Here is a 16,492-nt window from a genome sequence, read left to right on the forward strand (position 1 = left end):
ATGAACAGAGAAAGAAGGACAAACAGAAAAACTCAATCAGAGATACAGAAGCTTTAGTAGTCCGAGGTCGTTCATACACTTGGAAGAAAACTCAGAAGGGGAGATCAAAGTCAAAGTCCATACTCGGGAAAGATGAATGTGCCTTTTGTCATGAGAAAGGCCACTGGAAGAAAAATTGTCCAAAGTCAAGAATAAGGAAAAGTGCAGAGATGCTTGTGTTGCAAAGCATGATACCGTGACTCAACTATCACTGGTTGCATCATCATCGTCATTCTATTCAGATGAGTGGATATTGGATTCGGGTTGTACCTATCATATGTCCCCTAACCGGGAGTGGTTCTCTGATTTAGTTGAGCTAAATGGAGGAGTTGTTTATATGGGCAATGACAATGCCTGTAAAACTGTTGGGATAGGTTCAATCCAATTAAAGAATCAAGATGGATCAACTAGAGTTCTGACTGATGTTCGGTACGTGCCTAGTTTGAAGAAAAATCTCATCTCATTGGGAGCCTTAGAATCCAATGGTTCAGTTGTTATTATGAGAGATGGGGTTTTGAAAGTGACATCTGGCGCACTTGTGATATTGAAGGGCATCAGGAAAAATAACTTGTATTACTACCAATGTAGTACAGTTATTAGAGCAGTCGCTGCAGCTTCCGGTAACAAAGAATTGGACTCAATACAGTTGTGGCATATGAAGTTGGGATATGCCAGCGAAAAATCCTTGCAAATTCTGGCAAAGCAAGGATTGTTGAAAGGTGCAAAGGCTTGCAAATTAAAATTTTGCGAGCATTGTGTTCTGGGAAAGCAAAAGAGAGTGAAATTCGAAGACTCGCTATCCATAATACAAAAGGTATTTTGGAATATATTCACTCAGATGTGTGGGGGCCTTCCAAAACACCTTCATTGGGAGGAAAACACTACTTTGTTACTTTTGTTGATGACTTTTCCAGAAGAGTTTGGGTGTATACCATGAGAACTAAGGATGAAGTGCTTGGCGTTTTTCTTAAATGGAAAACTATGATCGAAAACCAGACTGGCAAGAAAATCAAGCGGCTTAGGACAGACAATGGAGGGGAATATAGAAGTGATTCGTTCTTCGATGTGTGCCAAGAGTATGATATTGTTTGACACTTCACAGTTAGGGATACACCACAGCAGAATGGAGTGGCAGAGCGTATGAATCGAACATTGCTGGAGAAAGTTCGATGTATGTTGTCCAATGTTGGGTTGGGCAAGCAATTTTGGGCTAAGGCTATAACATACGCTGGCCATCTTGTTAATCGTTTGCCATCATCTGCATTAGAAAGAAAAACTCCTATGGAGGTATGGTCTAGAAAATCGGCTACAGATTATGATTCCTTACATGTGTTTGGATCCACTGCATATTACCATGTGAAGGAGTCAAAGTTAGATCCGAGGGCAAAGAAAGCTCTCTTTATGGGAATCACTTCTGGAGTAAAGGGATTTCGTCTTTGGTGCTTAGACACAAAGAAAATGATCTGTAGCAGAGATGTTACCTTTGATGAATCTGCCACATTGAAAAAGGTAGCAGATAAAGATATTCAGACAAGCGATACTCCACAGCAGGTGGAGTGTACTCCAAAACAGGTGGAGTTTGAGCAGATGGGGATTTGCCCAGTTAATAAGTCTAATTCTCCAGCCACAATAGAGGAATTAGAGGTTGAAAAGGTTCTGACCCAAGAACCGTTAAGTACACCAGAACCAGTTGCAGTTGCAAGGCCACGGAGAGAAATTCGTAGACCTGCTCGATTTATTGATATGGTGGCCTACGCCCTTCCCGTTGTTGATGATGATATTCCTGTCACTTATCAAGAAGCAATCCAAAGCTTAGAAAGTGACAAATGGAAAAGCGCCATGGATGAAGAAATGTAGTCTCTCTGGAAGAACAATACTTGGGAGTTGGCGCAATTACCGAAAGGTAAAAGGGCAATCGGATGCAAGTGGGTATTCGCAAAGAAAGATGGATCTCCTAGCAAGAAAGATGTTCGCTACAAGGCAAGATTGGTAGCTAAAGGCTACGCTCGTAAGGAGGAATTGACTACAATGATGTATTTTCCCTGTAGAAGCATTCCTCCATTAGAATTTTGTTAGCCTTGGTAGCGCAGCTTGAATTTGGAGCTAGCTCAACTTGATGTTAAGACGGCTTTCTTGCATGGTGAGTTAGAAGAGAGATCTATATGACTCAAATTTTAATGATACAAAGATGCTGGTGGTAGAAATTTGGTTTGTAAGTGAACAAATCGCTATATGGATTGAAGCAATCCTTGAGGCGATGGTACAAGCGATTTGATAGCTTTATGAGAAGGCGTATACACAAGAAGCAAATATGACAATTGTGTGTATTTGCGAAGTTGCATGACGGATCTTTCATTTATCTACTCTTGTATGTTGATGATATGTTAATCGCTCAAGAGCCAAAAGAGATAAATAAGTGAAGGCTCAGCTTGAATCAAGAGTTTGAGATGAAAGATCTAGGTGAGGCCAAAAGATTCTCAGATGGAGATAAGTAGAGATAGACAGAGAGGCAAGCTTTGTTTGAATCAGAAGCAATATCTGAAAAAGGTATTACAATGTTTTGGTGTAAATGAAAACACAAAACATGTAATTACCCCACTTGCTTCTCATTTGAAACTTAGTGCACAATAATCTCCGAAAACTGAAGAAGAAAGAGAATATATGGCAAAAGTCCCATATGCAAATGCAGTTGGGACTTTGATGTATGCGATGGTGTGTCTGCTGCCGACATTTCACAAGTCACTGGAGTTGTGAGCGGTATATACATGATCCTCGAAAAGGACATTGGCAAGTCGTGAAATGGATTCTACGGTATCTTCAAAAATCGTAGATGTTGGTTTAATTTTTGAACAGGATGAAGCACTTGGTCGGTTTGTAGTTGGATATGTTGATTCGACTTTGCTGGTGATTTAGATAAACATCGCTCAACTGCGGGTATCTGCTTACTCTTGCAAAAGCCCCATGAGTTGGAAGTCTACCTTACATCTCTGATGTGTGTCTACTATAGAGGCGTAATATATGGCGCTTCTGTAAGTCATTAAGGAGGCTATTTGGCTTAATGGATTGTTGAAAGACTTGGGAGTTGTTCAAAGTCACATTAGTCTATATTGTGACAATCAGCGCTATTCATTTAGCAAAAATCAAGTCTATCATTCAAGAACCAAGCATATCGACGAAGATATCACTTTGTGCCTAAGTCTTTGAAAAGGAAAATTCTACTTGAGAAGATTCCGACAGCAGATAATCCTGCAGATATGATGACCAAAGTGGTAACAACAATCAAGTTTAATCATTGTTTGAACTTGATTAACATCCTGAGAATTTGAGCACCTTCAGGTGTATGGGGCTCGAGAGCGCATTTGGAGGCACTACAAAAGATAACTTTATCGAATTTGGGGAGTTGAAGGAAGTGTGTGAAGATGTGATTATCCTAATCAAATCTTCAAGGTGGAGATTGTTGAAAAGTCAACAAAGGTAGGAAGCAACTTGTTAAAAAGGTAAAGCAAGTTGCACCGAATGTTGAAAAGTTGAATGGGATAATTGCAATTTTGGTCCGTAATTTTTAGGCTGTAGCGACGTAAAAATTGGTTTCGGGGTCGCTAATTGTGGCGATCTAGTGAAAAAGTTTGGAAACTGAAGTTCGATTTTGAAATAAAAGGGGAGTCGCCACCGATCCATTTTATAGGTTTGATCGAACACCTTATAAATTTATTTTTGAACTGAAAAGAAATGAATTTAAGTCCACGTTAAAATCCAGAGAAAAAAAGTTCGAGTCGATTCTGCGAGGAAGGTATTAGCACCCTCGCGACGCCCAAAATTGGTATCTCATAAACACAGGTTGTCTTGATTTTCAAAAATACGGGTTCAATGTAAAATTTAGTCGTGATCCGATTAAAAACGAGAAATTTTAGTTTATTCCGTTCTTTGAGAAGGGTATATCGCTTTAACACGAGTCAATTGACGTTCACCCAACATAGCGATGAACTTGATGACTTAATGTTAAATTGATATATTGCCTTGACTATTGAAATTAATTAGAAAATCAGAACGTAATTTTCAAGAGAATGCAAGACATAATTGATACGAAATGAAAATAAGCAAATGAAACGGCTTGATACATTTGAAACAAATAACAAACATAACAATAATATTAGAAAATAATAACCGTGCATGCAAGATCAAATGCAATGTTAGCATTGAATACGAGAACGTAATAAGAATACAATGAATACACATATGAAGATAATTAAGAGTATATACGTAAAATATATATATAAATAGTAGTAGTGTTAGAAATATACTAAGCGTATAATGTTTGAAGTACGATAAGATAGTAAAAAAAGTACATAACTAGCAACAATAAAATAAAGTATATACACAATATAAATGTAACGTGGTACTAAGGATATATATATACATAAGAGTAAGAAATATGTACATGGAATAATATATATATATATAAAAATATGACTAATAATATTGAAAATATATATACATACACAATATATAACGATGAACATATATGATACATATTTAAAATGCTAATAACATAAATAATATTAATAAGACTACGCAAACATGTGCATGGGACAATATCAAATACATACATGGAGATACATAAGAAATATATAACTGATAATATCAAAATATACACATAGTAATATGTAAAAGTATATGTATATAATATAATATGAAAATATATAATATTAAAACATAATAATACGACATTAAAAATATATGATACATGTAAAGTATAGTATATTAAGAACACATGTATACGATATATGAAGAATATACGTAATACTAAAACATTTAGGTAATATATACATATAAAAAGGGTAATAATACTTAGCCATATACAACTATATTAAGTATATATATACGTATTATAAATATATAATTGTATAATAAAACATAAACTAATACATAATAATAATAATAATAATAATAATAATAATAATAATAATAATAATAATAATAAGAACAATAGTAATAGTAATAGCACTAATATTATATAAATAATAATAATATTTAATAAGAAAATAAGAATAAACAACAAAAACACAAAAAAGACTAAAATTAAATAAAAAGCAGAGTTATGGGCTAATTTTAAAGCAAAAAGATAAATAAAAGGATCAATTTGAAAGCGCGTGTAACTGCAGAGGGTTAAATAAGCAATTTACCCGAACATTTGAAACGGCGTCGTTGAAAGGAGGACTAAATCGCAAAGCGTAATAGATTTCAGGGCTAATTTATAAACAAAATAACTTGATTGCAAAATATGAAAATGCGGAAGAGCTGATTACGCAAATAGCCCTTCCACTTTAAAAACACGCGGATCCTGTCGGAACGGGTCGGGTCAACCCGACCCATACTCAAAACGGCGTCGTTTTATTGGTTAAAGGGAGGGGGTCCAAAACGGTGCGTTTTGGACCCCTATATAAGTCAAAAAAAATTTAAAAATCTCATTTGGCACCAGCAGAGGAAAAAGAGAAGAAAGAGAAGGGAGAAAAGAGAGAAGGGAGGAAGAAGAGGGGGGAAAAGGGGAGAGCTCCACCACGGTCCGGTCATGGGACGGTCATTGGACCACGCCGTCGCCAATAGCGTCTTGATGGCGAAAAGGTAAATTTTATTATTTTTTATATTTTTATATATGTATTTTTTTTAAAATATGTATATATGTATAAATAGAGAGCGAAGAGAGGAAAAAAATTTCGATTAGAAAAAAACTAAAAAATCCCTTGAGTTTCGACCTTTTTGATATTTTGCTGTCTGATTTTAGTGCTATTCTCGTATTCGATATTGCTAGAGTTGCTATTTTTTGTTTGAAAATGTATTGCCTTCATTCAAAATTTCATCCCCTATTACATTGATTCTCTTTCGCTTTATAGCCGATTACATGTGATTTCCACTACTTTCGCTTGTTTTGCTTTTGCTTTGCATGTTTCTCTGTTCCTTTCCTGTCTTCTTTTGTTTATTTGCAGGTGTGGAGGTGCAAGTGATGGGAGTGTCGACAAGATGGGCAGCGCCTGGTCTCGGGCAGAGGAAGAAGTGGTTTGGCAGCTCGCGTGGGGGCTGAGTGGTCGTGCACATGGGGCAACGGCGCCAGAAACCCTAGGGTTTCTAGCTTTCCAAAATTTTTTAGGGTTTTGGGCCAGTAAGGGGTTTGGGCTTCTGTGTATTAGGTTTTGGGTTTGTAAGGGTTTAGGGGTTATTAAATGGGTCATCCGGGGTTGGGTTGTAAAAGGGGTAAATGGGTAGTTGGGTTTAGATTATTGGGCTCCAGGTATTGTAATGTATTTGGGGTTTTGTGGGTCAGTGGATTAAATATTTGGGTTTATTGGGCTGCGGGTATTTTGTAGAAGGGCCCATAATTGGCCTACAACAGTTGCCCCTCTTTGCTCATTGTCGTGTAACGAGAATAGAGCAAAGACACAAAGAAAGGCCAATTTTGCCCTATACTGCCAAGTATTGACTTCTTTGGTACTCTTCTTGTTCAGGTAGTCTCCTTTCAGTCCGCCGCATCTTGTAGCTTTGGTTCACTCCACTACATTTTTTGACATGACTTGTAGCTTCAATCTGCCCGCATCTTCAGGGGTATGAGGTTCCTAGCTTCGATTTGCCTCATTATAGCTTCAGAAAGATGAGATCTATGGCTTCAATCTTCTATTGCTTCAGTCAGATAAGGTTTGTGGTCTTCTCTTCTGCAACTTTAGAAAGGCAATATCTGATATCCTTGATCATCTCCACTGCAACTTCAGGGAGACAAAGTCTGGTGCCTTCAATCAGCTCCAATCTTTATTCTTTACTCGGCATGTGATCCTAAGCTCAACTCATTTCTCGTAATATGAATTGACTCTTTAAAACTAGACATTAAAAATAGAAATTGAAAATAGCTCAGCACATGAGCTAAGGCTCAACTCACTTCTCGCAATGTGAGTTGATCTTTTTGAAACTTAATTTGAAAAGCAGATTTTGAAAATACCTCGACATGTGACCCTAGGCTCAACTCACCTCTCGCAATACGAATTAATTTTTGAAAAACAGAAATTAAAAGGTTCAACCCACCTCTCGCAATATGAATTAATTTTTGAAAAACAGGAATTAAAAGGCTCAACTCACCTCTCGCAATATGAGTTGATTTTTTGAAAAACATAAATTGAAAACAAAAATTGAAAATACCTCAGCATGTGACCTGAGACTCAACTCACCTCTCGCAATATGAGCTGATTTTGAAAAAGTAGAAATTAAAAGGTTCAACCTACCCCTCGCAATATGAATTGATTTTTGAAAAACATAAATTGAAGAAAACAGAAATTGAAATTACCTCAGCATGTCCTGAGGCTCAACTCACCTCTCGTAATATGAGTTGATTTTTTTGAAAAACAGGAATTAAAAGGCTCAACTCACCTCTCGCAATATGAGTTGATTTTTTGAAAAACATAAATTGAAAACAAAAATTGAAAATACCTCAAAGATGTGACTCGAGACTCAACTCACCTCTCGCAATATGAGCTGATTTTGAAAAAGTAGAAATTAAAAGGTTCAACCCACCCCTCGCAATATGAGTTGATTTTTGAAAAACATAAATTGAAGAAAACAGAAATTGAAATTACCTCAGCATGTCCTGAGGCTCAACTCACCTCTCGTAATATGAGTTGATTTTTTTGAAAGACAGAAATTGAAAAACAGAAGTTGAAAAGACCTCAACATGTGAGCCGAGGCTCAACTCACCTCTCACTATATGAGTTGATTTTTGAAAAACATAAATTGAAATTACCTCAGCGTGTCCTGAGGCTCAACTCACCTCTCGCAATATGAGTTGATTTTTTTGAAGAGTAGAAATTGAAAATACCTCAGCGTGCCCCGAGGCTCAACTCACCTCTCGCAATATGAGTTGACAAACATAAATTGAAATTACCTCAGCGTGTCCTGAGGCTCAACTCACCTCTCGCAATATGAGTTGATTTTTTTGAAACTTAATTTGAAAAGCAGATTTTGAAAATACCTCGACATGTGACCCTGAGGCTCAACTCACCTCTCGCAATATGAGCTGATTTTTGAAAAACAAAAATTGAAGAAAACAGAAATTGAAATTACCTCAGCATGTCCTGAGGCTCAACTCACCTCTCGTAATATGAGTTGATTTTTTTGAAAGACAGAAATTGAAAAACAGAAATTGAAAAGACCTCAACATGTGAGCCGAGGCTCAACTCACCTCTTACTATATGAGTTGATTTTTGAAAAACATAAATTGAAATTACCTCAGCGTGTCCTGAGGCTCAACTCACCTCTCGCAATATGAGTTGATTTTTTTGAAGAGCAGAAATTGAAAATACCTCAGCGTGCCCCGAGGCTCAACTCACCTCTCGCAATATGAGTTGACAAACATAAATTGAAATTACCTCAGCGTGTCCTGAGGCTCAACTCACCTCTCGCAATATGAGTTGATTTTTTTGAAAAGCAGAAATTGAAAATACCTCAGCGTGTCCTGAGGCTCAACTCACCTCTCGCAATATGAGCTGATTTTTGAAAAATAAATTGAAAATACCTCAGCGCACCCTGAGGCTCAACTCACCTCTCACAATATGAGTTGATTTTTGACAAACAGAAATTGAAACATCAAAATACCAAAACCTGTCATCTGGTGGAACTCAGGTGTCTTTTCCTTTGATTCAGTACAGCTATCATCACATACTCTTGCTCTATTGGAGTACCTGTATAGGTCATGCATGATGTTATCATGATATGAACATGTTTGTCTTAAATGCCTTTATGCCTACATGATTATGCTATGCGCCTTAGGCATGTTTGTCGTATGTCCCATTCCGTCATGATTTTTGATAATCTGTGTTCATTGCTTTGACTCTTGACTTTCTCTTCAGACCCTGTACTCGTCCTCTAGCTTCACGAGTAATCTGCGTTTCTCAGTTATCGCTCTCTTGCCCCTGGTTTAACTTTGTCCTTGCGTTGAGGCTCTTGTACTTATCAAATTCTCATCCGGGTAATGCTCAACATTTCTTTTGTTTGGAGCATGTCATTTCAAAATACTCTAGATCTTCAACGCATGAACTCTTCCACATTTCTTAATCAATAATCTTTTGAGTATGTCTTCTTGCGTATAAATTTTCGAAATGAAAATCCTTCAAATATCGTAGTCTTGCTTGCTGACTCACTTCTTGAATCTTTTTACTCCTTGGGCCCAAACCTGCTTCATTAGGATGCCCTTTCGGGTTTTCATCCTAATTTTTGTTTATCAAGACGCCCTTTTCAAGTTTTCATCTTGATCTTCTTCTTTTTTTTTTAAGGAGTCATCACTCATTGCCCATCAGGGCTCTATTACTGACGTAGTACGCTGCCCTAATGCTCGGTTGGTATTTTGACCCAAAATCCGAAGAAATAATCGCGTTTTGCTCAACCAGCTTGCCCCACCGTAACTTCAAGGTCCATTCCACTGTAATTTTGGGATACAAGGTTGGCACTATCCTTAAACCATTCCACTGCAATTCATGGCTATAGGATCTGTATCCTACTGTAACTCAAGGGTGTATGATCTGTAACTTGTTCCATCGACTGATATTTTTTGATAGAAAATCAGAGGAGATAAACTCAATTTGAGCTCAAATATTTCCAACCCTTACACTTGGTAAGCTCTTGAACAACCGACTGGTTTCAGGTTCCTGTACTATTTAGAAGCTTTCAGAGTAATATGAAAAATTCCTTTTATAAAAGTATGATTAGTCCATTAATCATTATTTCAATGCGAAATGCTTGAAAAGGATCAAACTGATGGACAAGAAGAAAATCGGTTAAGAGCATAGCTCGAAACAAACAAGTTGAACAATGAGAGTAAATGCAAGTTTATTAGAAACTTATTTTGAAAAGAATAAGATAATCAAAGATAAATTCAGAAATGGGTAAAATGGAAAGCTAAGTGCCCCAAATATCGCCGCCTGAGCTTCTCTGTACAAACTCCTTTTGAGACAATTTTGAGTTCAACATGTGTTTAGGGGATTCAGAGTACTTTGTCAATTCCCCAAGACGTAGCATACTTCTTCACTGTCAATTCAAGTATAGCATGACTACCATATGCCCCACCTTTGAACAAAATTTGAGCTGCCTTTTTCAGGTTTTCAACTCAAAACCCCTTTTGTCTCAAGGTGCCCTTTGCGGGTTTTCACCTTGACCTATCCATTTTCTTTTCTTTTTTCTTTTTTGCTTTTGAATGAATAAAGGTCACAAGGCGCCCTTTGCGGGTTTTCACCTTGGCCACTCCTTTTCAAGTATTTCTGGACTGAATCCGAATTTAGGATTGGATCAGTGTTCTTTCGGGGAAAGCCTCCTTTACCTCATAAAGTTCTTAAGCATCCATTTCCCTTTGAAATCCTTTCGTATAGAAAGGATCTTCTGCAATACCAAGTTCCTACTATGAAATTCCTTTGGGTGAACCATTTCCATCATAACTCATCATCATACGCGTTTGACCTTCAAACCCTTTTCTGCAGTCAAGTTTAATGAAGACATTTTACTTCATCCAATTCTTGATTCAATCAAAGCTTGGAGAAAAAGAATCTTAATTTCCATGGACAGAACCACCTCTAATATCCCAGTGAAGGTCCTGGTCAACTTTAATAAGCACAAAGAGTAAAAGGTAGCCTCTTATGCCAATATTTACAAGTCTCAGTCACCTTCTATAACTTTTCTTGATTTTTGTATTTTTCTTTTGGCAGCCTTTGTTGCATTGTGATATGACATTGTACAGTTACGCATTAAAACATGATTCTTTCTGGCATTTGATTTCTTTTTTTTTGTTTTTTTCTTGTCCTTTTTTTCTTTTTATTTTTTTTTGTTTTTTTCTTTTTCTTTTTATGACTGTCGACTTTATAATTTTGGCATATGAAGCTACATTCATCTTCTTAGTGAAGCAATTGATGGCCACGACGATGATGTCGACTGGAAGCTTTTGACGAGATCATCCCCAGAACATCTATGCCCCACGTATTGAAAAGTTTGTGAAGAGATGAAAGAAGCACATGAGTCTTGACGTCATAACTGATGCTATTCCCTTCCCATAGTGGACTAACAACATCCGATACTCATTAATTAGCTTGGCTATTGCAGAACCATTGTCATGTGTTCTCCAGACACCCCTATGGACCTCTTTCCAGATGTTCCTAAGTGCGTCTTAATATGATCGTGCAAAAACATCCTTGAATTCTTAGAAATAACTCAATAGTCTTGCCTTATTTTTGCGGTGAGCTAGGTTTCGATCTTCATCACTTTCCCAAGCTCACAATGTCAGCTGACCCTTTGTAAGTTAGGGTCTGTTTTTCATCTCATTCTGTTATCCCTCACGAATCAGAAGATGGACACAGTCTCTGTCATCTTCGAAGTCCTGAGATTCCACTAGACACACATCTTGCTCCAAAGGGAGTTAGTAACAGCGTCGCTCGTGACATTGATATCTGGGGACCTACTGTGGGTATGAAGGAAAATTCTAGAGAATAAATGATTCTAAGGATAATTATTTGTATAGGATGATCATGAATGTAAAATAAAAGAATGAAAGTCCAAATAATAAAAGAATCTATAAATAGAAGAAAATTTACTCAGAAAGATGCATTTCATTGAAATAAAAATCTTGGACCGAAACCTATTTCTCAAAAGAAATCTTATCACCTCTAGTCTTAAGGCAATAAGTATGTTTTGAATATTACTCTAGATTAGCTTTAAAAGTACACGGATCTCTTCCACTGTCCCATTGTTCAAAACACTCCCAGGTATGTGAAATTTGGAGGTGGGTGATATCGAGGTCATGGTTGAGTTGGGTACGGATTAGAAGCATAGTGGCTTCCTATTCCTACCACATGGGTTTCTGGCTCTTTTTTCTTCATGGGTGCTGCCCTTTTAAGCTCTCAGGGCATTCCATCCTTCCATTTTTTATGGCGTTCTCTATAAGTTCCCCGGATGTCACAATGTTCGCAAAGTCTTTCGTAGCACTTCCTACCAACTTGTCATAGAATGGTGCTCTCAGAGTATTGATGAAAAGGATCATTATCTCGCTTTTAGTCAATGGTGGTTCCACTTGAGCGAGATATCTCTCCACCTTTGAGCATATTGCCTAAAGGTTTCTGCTGATTTCTTTTCCATCCTTTGTAGAGTCATTCGATCGGGCACCATGTCGGACACATGCTTGTACTGTTCACAAAATGTCGATGCTAAGTCTTTCCATGATCGGATCCTTTCTCTACTAAGTTGATTATACCATCAAGAGCCGATCCGACCAAGTCGTCTTGGAAACAGTGTATTAGCAACTTATCTTTATTCACGTGACTCGTCATTTTTCGGCAAAACATGACAAGATGCGTTCTTGGACATCTCGTTCGTCAGATTTTTCAAAATCGGTGCTTTAAACTTGGAGGCGTAACCGGATCGTGCACTAGATCGAGCTCCTTGGCACTTAATGCAGAGAAGACTTCAGCACCTTCGATTACCTTGAGCCTTTCTTCAAAACTCCTATACTTGCCCCAAACATCATGATCGTCTAATTTCAACTTGGCTATCTCTACTGGGTCATCCCAATCTGGAATATTGGGATCAACGGGATTACCTCCGGGGTTTGATACAGATATACCTTGCCCTAAATGAGTAGGTGGTACAAGTCGTTGCTCCAAGCCTACAGGCTCCTTTTGAGGACATCCTCTTTGCGTTACATGAACGTGAGACGGGGTGAATCTTGGGGGATAAAACGGATCCTGATCATGATTAACTCTTGACTGAGGTTCTATAACGTCAGGACTCTGCATAAGTCCATTCCCTTGAACAAAAGCTGACATCATCTCCATCATTTTGGCCATTTGATCCCTTTGCTTGAGTGATTCCTCTCGAGACCTTACCATCAGATCTCTCATTTCCTGCTGTGATTTAGCCAACTGTTCTTGCAATTCTCTTTGGGCCTTTTCCAATCTTTCAATTCTCTCATTGAATTCGGCCTCCATAGTTCTAGCTCTTAGCCGCGTCTTATACTGAATGGCGTGATTCCGCATCAGAAGCGTCACAACCTGTAGATCATACGGTTTCACCTCGATGAATGATTAAGGGACATGTACATGCAATGAATGGATGAATGAATAAATGGCAGATGGATGTCAGTCATGAATATGCAAAAATTTGGTGTTAATTTCAAGATAGCCCCTATTTAGGCATTTTCTTAATCAAAAGAGTCTATTACACAACATTTCGGTCATTCGTATAATTGACTCCTCCATCAGAAACCCGTTTTTGGCAACCAATCTCTAATCAACACTTTCCTAACAAGATGCCTTTGATGCATGATGAAAAATGGAAATACAGACAAACAACCTCGGTTAGCATAACACATATGAATAGAGAAAAACTGTGGAAAATCTAACAAATTAAGCTCCTTGGTCCAATGGACTCGATTCCCTTGCATAGAAAGCATAAATGTAAAAGAAACAGAAGGTAAGATGTGTTTTTCCCGTGTACTTATTTCGGTGACTAGTAAACGGACAAAGGTTAGGCATGGCTCTAGTTAGGTGGCTCGTACAGTCACTATATGCGGTTTTGGCTCTAGATAGGTACTCGAATTGTCCATACTGTCATCTACTAAGATTAGTATAGAGCCTCAGTCATTGCCCATCATAGGCTTACGAGTTCAATTCGAGGATTACATTTACTTATGCCTATGCGGAGGGACAAAGTTAACTCACGAAAGCATAAGTCATATGTAACCCAAAGTATTCACTAGCTTTGTGCGGAGGGACGAGTTAACTCACGAAGCGTAAGCGTTTACTTTCACTTAAATGGACGGGCCCGGTAGAGAACTCATGTTATGCGAAAATGCAAGTGCACGGTGTGTGGGGAGAAAATCACAAACCTTTACGTTTTATTTGAAGAAACTAAACCAGAATTAAAACCATAAAAACTGAAAAACAAACAAATAACAAGTTAGAAGAAATATTTACAACACGATACAAATGCATGAATTTTTGAAAACGAGATTTTCGGATCACGACTAAATATTTATTTTGAACAAGGAAGTTTGAAAATTTTGACAAAACATGTTTAATTCAACTCGACTCGCAAGGCTATGTCCCCAGTGGAGTCGCCAGCTGTAGCGACGTAAAAATTGGTTTCGGGGTCGCTAATTGTGGCGATCTAGTAAAAAAGTTTGGAAACTGAAGTTCGATTTTGAAATAAAAGGGGAGTTGCCACCGATCCTTTTTATAGGTGTGATCGGACACCTTATAAATTTATTTTTGAACTGAAAAGAAATGAATTTAAGTCCACGTTAAAATCCAGAGAAAAAAAAGTTCGGGAGTCAGTTACGCGCGAGGAAGGTATTAGCACCCTCGCGACGCCCAAAATTGGTATCTCATAAACACAGGTTGTCTTGATTTTCAAAAATACGGGTTCAATGTAAAATTTAGTCGTGATCCGATTAAAAACGAGAAATTTTAGTTTATTCCGTTTTTTGAGAAGGGTATATCGCTTTAACATGAGTCAATTGACGTTCACCCAACATAGCGATGAACTTGATGACTTAATGTTAAATCGATATATTGCCTTGACTATTGAAATTAATTAGAAAATCGAACGTAATTTTCAAGAGAATGCAAGACATAATTGATAATGAAATGAAAATAAGCAAATGAAACGACTTGATACATTTGAAACAAATAACAAACATAACAATAATATTAGAAAATAATAACCGTGCATGCAAGATCAAATGCAATGTTAGCATTGAATACGAGAACGTAATAAGAATACAATGAATACACATATGAAGATAATTAAGAGTATATACGTAAAATATATATATAAATAGTAGTAGTGTTAGAAATATACTAAGCGTATAATGTTTGAAGTACGTATAAGATAGTAAAAAAAGTACATAACTAGCAACAATAAAATAAAGTATATACACAATATATATGTAACGTGGTACTAAGGATATATATATACATAAGAGTAAGAAATATGTACATGGAATAATATATATATATATATATATAAAAATATGACTAATAATATTGAAAATATATATACATACACAATATATAACGATGAACATATATGATACATATTTAAAATGCTAATAACATAAATAATATTAATAAGACTACATAAACATGCATGGGACAATATCAAATACATACATGGAGATACATAAGAAATATATAACTGATAATATCAAAATATACACATAGTAATATGTAAAAGTATATGTATATAATATAATATGAAAATATATAATATTAAAACATAATAATACGACATTAAAAATATATGATACATGTAAAGTATAGTATATTAAGAACACATGTATACGATATATGAAGAATATACGTAATACTAAAACATTTAGGTAATATATACATATAAAAAGGGTAATAATACTTAGGCATATACAACTATATTAAGTATATATATACGTATTATAAATATATAATTGTATAATAAAACATAAACTAATACATAATAATAATAATAATAATAATAGTAATAATAATAATAATAAGAACAATAGTAATAGTAATAGCACTAATATTATATAAATAATAAGAATATTTAATAAGAAAATAAGAATAAACAACAAAAAACACAAAAAAGGACTAAAATTAAATAAAAAGCAGTTATGGGCTAATTTTAAAGTAAAAAGATAAATAAAAGGATCAATTTGAAAGGGCGTGTAACTGCAGAGGGTTAAATAAGCAATTTACCCGAACGTTTGAAACGGCGTCGTTGAAAGGAGGACTAAATCGCAAAGCGTAATAGATTTCAGGGCTAATTTATAAACAAAATAACTTGATTGCAAAATATGAAAATGCGGAAGGGCTGATTGCGCAAATAGCCCTTCCGCTTTAAAAACACGCGGATCCTGTCGGAGCGGGTCGGGTCGACCCGACCCATACTCAAAACGGCGTCGTTTTATTGGTTAAAGGGAGGGGGTCCAAAACGGTGCGTTTTGGACCCCTATATAAGTCAAAATTTTTTTAAAAATCTCATTTGGCACCAGCAGAGGAAAAAGAGAAGAAAGAGAAGGGAGAAAAGAGAGAAGGGAGGAAGGAGAGGGGGGAAAAGGGGAGAGCTCCGGCCACGGGTCCGGTCGCCGGACGGTCACATCGATCACGCCACACCCGCCAGCGTCTTGATGGCGAAAAGGTAAATTTTTATTATTTTTTTATATTTTTTATATATGTATTTTTTTTTTAAAATATGTATATATGTATAAATAGAGAGCGAAGAGAGGAAAAAAATAAATCCGATTAGAAAAAAAAACTAAAAAAAATCCCCTTGAGTTTCTGACCTTTTTTGATATTTTGGTTGCCCGATTTTAGTGCTATTCTCGTATTCTGATATTGCTAGAGTTGCTATTTTTTTGTTTGAAAATGTATTGCCTTCATTCAAAAATTTCAGCCCCCCCTAT

This window comes from Gossypium arboreum, chromosome 1, assembly GCF_025698485.1.
Source record: "Gossypium arboreum isolate Shixiya-1 chromosome 1, ASM2569848v2, whole genome shotgun sequence".
NCBI classification, from domain to species: Eukaryota; Viridiplantae; Streptophyta; class Magnoliopsida; order Malvales; family Malvaceae; genus Gossypium; species Gossypium arboreum.